Here is a 6,000-nt window from a genome sequence, read left to right as displayed (position 1 = left end):
ATATGCCCTTCCAGTGGCAAAAGGCGTGATGGAGGAGAAGTGGAAGCAATGTGAAATGCATCTATAATGTCGAAGTGGATAGGCTGCTCATTAGGTCCGCTCACACTCTGTTGGCCAAAGCCAGGCATGTGGCCAAGCCCAATCATCAGGCAACAGGACTGTTCTCCTTCAGGGAGCCATTAGAGGTCATAGCCAAAGGTGTTGGGAACAAATAATTCTGAACGACAATACTCCAGATACCGCAATTTTCCACCAATGTTTGAGCTCACTGTAAGCAGCCAAAGTATGTTAAGATAACATGAGAGGAAATAACATCTTCATTCTTTACAAAGAAATGTATTACTGATAACGTTGGTTGACGTTCAGAATTTTTAGGAGGATCCCCACTCTTTCTATTTCACCCCTGGGAAAATAAAAAGCTTGTCTCAAATACCACTATCACCTAATTCTCTAGGAAATAAAAAATAGGATAAACTAATTGAAATGGCCCTAGAGAATTGATGGTGTAGGAATGGAAACAACAGAAGGGGAACAGGAGTCCGGAGGAATCCACAGTCTGGACTGTGCTACATCGTAGTTGTTATTTAACTTTTCTGTGTCTCGAGTTCCTCATGTGTAAAATAAGAAAGTTGTTCCACAAGCTTCCTAAGGTCATTCTTACTATAAAGCTCTCATTCTAATGCTTTTTTATTGTCGTCTCATTAACAAAGCATATCCTTCTTCAATTTTTATTATAGTTTAACTCGTTGTTTTTCTTAGAATTATGGCAGAGCAATGGGATTTTAATTTTCTTTTATTCATATCCTACCCAATTAAAAAAGGGAGTCAAGATAAAGTAATAGAATACAATCCTCCTTGTTTTTAATCTTAATATTCAAGCTAATACTTCCTTTACTCTGAGGTTGCTGATTTAAACATCACTATATGTAAGAATCATCTGGGAGCTTGTTTAAAATGTAAATTTGTAGCCCCCAAACCCCCGGAGATTCCAAGCCTAGACAGAACCCAGAAAACTACATTTCTAACAAGCATCCCCAGTATCCACACTAGTCTGAGCAGTACAAACTCTATATATTGATGATAATAATGACAATAACAACAACCCCAAACACTGAGATACTAAATACCTAGCCTAATAATCTGAAATCAGTTACTGCCATGCCTCTCAATTATACATTCCTTATTTGGTGGCTGTATTTTGTCTTCATTAATTTAACTTTTTCTTTTCTGCATTTAGCTTATTGGACCTCTGTAAGGTATGGAATTATGTTCATATATAAATTTTAGAAACGCGGCAACCAAAATATCTTAATACTCCTTTGAAGTGAAAGTGCTTCGGTTAGTATTGGCTTCTTCAAATCCATAAGGGTAGATCCACCTGAGACTGAAATACTACAAAATTAGCACTACTGTTAGATTATTACCCCCAGTCCCCTGCTTCTTCCCTTGTTCCTCCAATCTAATCTCCACATCCACATACTCCTTTTAAAACATGCTCACATCATGTCATTTCTCTGCTTAAAATCCTCCAGAATAGAAACCAAAACCCTTATCTTCTAGGATCTTATCTCTCCAACTGGCCCCCACCCCCACCTCTGCACCTGCTCTTTGCTGTAATGCTCTTCCCCCTGTATCTCCACCATCCCAGCTCTCACTTTCCTCAGGCCTCTGTTCAAATATTGCCTCTACAGAGAGGCCCTTATTGACAGTTGATAGAGTAGTGTATTCTCTCCCACCTATCAATCACTACCCTTTGTACCCTGTATTTTTATTTATAGCGCTTAGGACTCTCTGACATACTATGTGTTGATTTATATCCATCCCTCTATAAGTTTTACCTCTATAAGTATAAGGGCTTTGTTTTGTTCACCTGTCTTCCAGGAATTAGAATAATACCTGGCACAGAGTAGGTACTCAATAAATATTTGTTGAGCAAATGTTGGAGATTGTACACAGCTTGGCCTGTCTCCAGTATAAGGCAAGACTATTAAGATCCAAGTTTTATAAGATAGGCGATGTTTTTAAAGGCAGTTTTATTTTCTCTTAATGCCCCATCTATTTTGAAAGTCGTTTTAATTTATTACTTTTAGATTTATCATCCCTTTTTGCAAACTCTCTTCTTTCCATCTTTTTCTAGTCTCTTTTTTAATTATGTGTGATACTTTATTTTGAATTATGGCAATTTAAAGATGATATTTCATTTCAACAAGTTTTAATTACTTAATTGAAACACGAAACTCCCAACTATGAATTCAACGTTGGTGAAAGGCACCAGATTTACATTCCCATAAAACTGAGCACTTATCTTCATGTGATACATATATGGGATAGGTATATGAATGTGTAATAGCATTCAGGATTTCCTCTGAAAACTAGAAATCTTCTTGATTAAAAAACAAACTAAAAGGATAATTTATTTTTCAGTACCGTCTGATACATGCCCTCTAAAGCCAACATATGTACTGGTAGATATTTTTATGCCATAAAAATATGCCCGATTGGGGGCGCCTGGCTGGCTCAGTATGTAGAGCATGTTAACTCTGGATCTCAGAGTCATGAGTTCAAGCCCCACGTTGGACATAGAGCTTACTTAAAAAATAAAATAAAAATAGATGCCTGACTGAAACAGAACTGAAGTTACATAGATAACAGGTCCAAAGCCCTTTGAAAACTGCAGGAAAAAAATAGCTGCTGTAGTGTTTACAACATTTTTAGTAGAATAAGTTTAGACCACATTAAAACAACCCACTTATTTGGGCATTTTCCCCTCCCTGGCCTGGATTTCCCTAATTGTTCCTTACTGCCTGGTCTGGTCCTAGAAATGTTCCAGTACACGGTCAGGAATGAAGGTCTGGGTCACCTCACCATGTAAATAACCAAGACCAGCAGAGGTGCTTGCTAAAGGCAAAGGGAATACCAAATGGCTAGTGGAAGGAGGTAGTCGTGAATACCAGCTATGACCTCATGACCAGTTACAAAAACGAGGGCTTGTTGTCATGAGTACTTACTCTTATTTCATTATGAAGATGTTTGGGTATTTAGATAGCACACAACTTTGTTTTAGTCTCCCTTTTATCCCCTTATCATGTAATAAGATGTGTTGACTTTATATCATAGTATTTAAGTATTATTAATTTTACATCATAGTATTTACATTACAGGATATCAAGAAGACTAAACATCATCTAAGGACCGTGCATTTTCTTCCGGCGAAAGTGTTAGTGGCTTTTTCATCGTATGCAGGGTACTTGTATCATGTAGGGTGGAAATCTGACCTTATTTTCTTCATTTGGAGATTAAGTACAGTTTCAGAAGCTGTGTAGGGATGCCAGGTTTATAAGGGGTACACGTGTGATAGTTGATTTTATGTGTCAATTTGGCACCACTAGGTGCCAGGATATTTGATCAAACATTATTCTGGGTGTATTCTTTGTTGACATTAACATTTAAATCAGTGGACTTTGAGTAAAGCAAAAATGCCCCCATAATGTAGGTGGGCCTTATCCAACCAGTTGAAGGCCTGACTCCGACAAAAAGCTCGGCCTCTTTCAAGCAAGAGAGAATTTCTCTAGCATGCTGTCTTGGGCCTTTTTTTTTTTTTTTTTTAAGTTCATTTATTTATTTGGAGAGAGAGAGCAAAGATGGGAAGGGGCAGAGAGAGAGGGAGAGAGAGAGAATCTCAAGCAGGCTCTGCACCAGCAGCGCAGAGCCCTATGCGGGGTTCAAACTCCTAAACTTCAAGATCATGACCTGAGCCGAAATTAAGAGTCGGATGCTTACCTGACTGAGCCACCCAACTGCCTGTGCCTTTGGGCTTTATCTGCAACATTGGCTCTTCCTGGTTCTATAGCAAACTGCCATCGGACTCAAACTGGAACACTGGTTTTCCTGGGTCTCCACACTGTCAGACCACCCTGCAGATTTTGGATATGCCAGCCTCCATAATCCCATGAGTCAACTCCTTTTGATATTGTATGGATATTTTAAAAAAATTGTTTTTAATGTTTATTTTTGAGAGAGAGAGACAGAGCATGAATGGGGGAGGGGCAGAGAGAGAGGGAGACACAGAATCGGAAGCAGGCTCCAGGCTCCGAGCCATCAGCCCAGAGCCTGACGCGGGGCTCGAACTCACAAACTGTGAGATCATGACGTGAGCTGAAGTCGGACGCTCAACCGACTGAGCCACCCAGGTGCCCCTGTATGGATATTTATACATACATACATACATACATACATACATATAGACATAGCCTCTTGGTTTCATTTTTCTGGAGAACCCTGGTTGACTAATACACTTCCCAACAAGGCCAAAAAAGCTTGTGACCTAAAATTATATATGAGAAAATAAAGACATTTTATTAACTAGATTCAAAACATTGTATATGTACTAATGACCATGTCATAGGATCCCCTAAAGCTAGCAGCAGTTTGCATAATGCAGCTTTATTGACGAGATCTAGTCATTCACCGGGCCTTCCACGTGTAGCCTTTTCTTTAAAAAAAAATTTTTTTTAACGTTTATTTATTTTTGAGATAGAGAGAGACAGAGCATGAATGGGGGAGGGTCAGAGAGAGAGGGAGACACAGAATCTGAAACAGGCTCCAGGCTCTGAGCTGTCAGCACAGAGCCCGACGCGGGGCTCGAACTCACGGACCGCGAGATCATGACCTGAGCTGAAGTCGGACGCTTTACTGACTAAGCCACCCTAGACGCCTCTCATGTAGCCTTTTCTATCACCATGCACTCGCTTACCTTACAAACATCTTACTTTATTTTTCAATAAACATGATTTTTGTAGGACTTTTTGCTTTTTTACAAACTTGAGACCCAGAATATTTAGGTTACTTTGTCACTGCCAACATTTTTTGTAAATCCTGTAAGTTAACATAACACTGATGCACAATGAAATCTATTTTTAACCTTCTATATTGCCAATAATGGTAACTTAATTTTTTTCTTATAAAATAGTAGAAAATGTTTTTGTTGTTTCTGTCCTACCTAATAGCCGAATACAAGCTCGGACAAAAAATAAAAATCAGATGTATATGTTGGCTACTAGATTCATTAAATCAATTACATCTGAAATTGAGCCATAGAAAAAAGTAAAGAATTATGGGATATTGTTTCTGAATCATTTGAGAAACTTCTGTGAGATACTGAGGCTCTGTAGGACAGTTTACAAAACAACGTACAAGAAATTAGAGTATAACATTAGTCGGCTTCCTACAAGAAAAAAAAAAGAACAATTTTTGAAGTTCCTTCAAGGACAAAAGATAATGGATGTTTTTATAGTTTGCATCTGGACTAACTCTATTAGCATCATTAGTGGTAATGTATTCCAGAAGCCATTTAATGTAATTATGCAGATAATATTTTTTCGTTAAGAATGTTGTGGAATTTCAAATAAGTACATTTTTAGATGAAATCTTTTAATCTTCTAAGAGTAGTTTCCTAGAAAAGTGTATTACCTCTGCAGTAAGAACTAGGGAAACTGTAGGTTAAGAGACCAATAACATTCATTTTTGTAACTCACTTAAATAATGATATAACCTTTTTTTTTTTTTAAGTTGCTAAGTCAAGATAGAGTTCTGCAAGTATCCTTTCTTTTAGGTCGTAGTCTAGAAATGTCTTTTTTTTTTAATTAAAAAAATTTTTAATGTTTATTTTTGGGAGAAAGAGACACACAGAGCGTGATAGGGGGAGGGACGGAGAGAGAGGGAGACACAGAATCCCGAGCAGACCCCTGGCTCTGAGCCGTCAGTACAGAGCCTGATGAGGGGCAAGATCATGACCTGAGCACACATCTGGCACTTAACTGACTGAGCCACCCAGGCGTCCCTAGAGACTTTTTTTTTTAATGTTTACTTATTTTTGAGATAGAAAGAGAGCAAGCAAGCAGGGGCTTGCTTCAGAGGCTCTGAAGCAGGCTCTGGTGCTGACAGCAGATAGTCCAAAGCGGGGCTCAATCTCATGAACCGTGAGATCATGACCTAAGCCGA

Source organism: Panthera onca, chromosome B2 (genome assembly GCF_046562875.1).
Source record: "Panthera onca isolate mPanOnc1 chromosome B2, mPanOnc1 haplotype 2, whole genome shotgun sequence".
Lineage (NCBI taxonomy): Eukaryota > Metazoa > Chordata > Mammalia > Carnivora > Felidae > Panthera > Panthera onca.
This window is presented reverse-complemented; position numbering follows the sequence as displayed.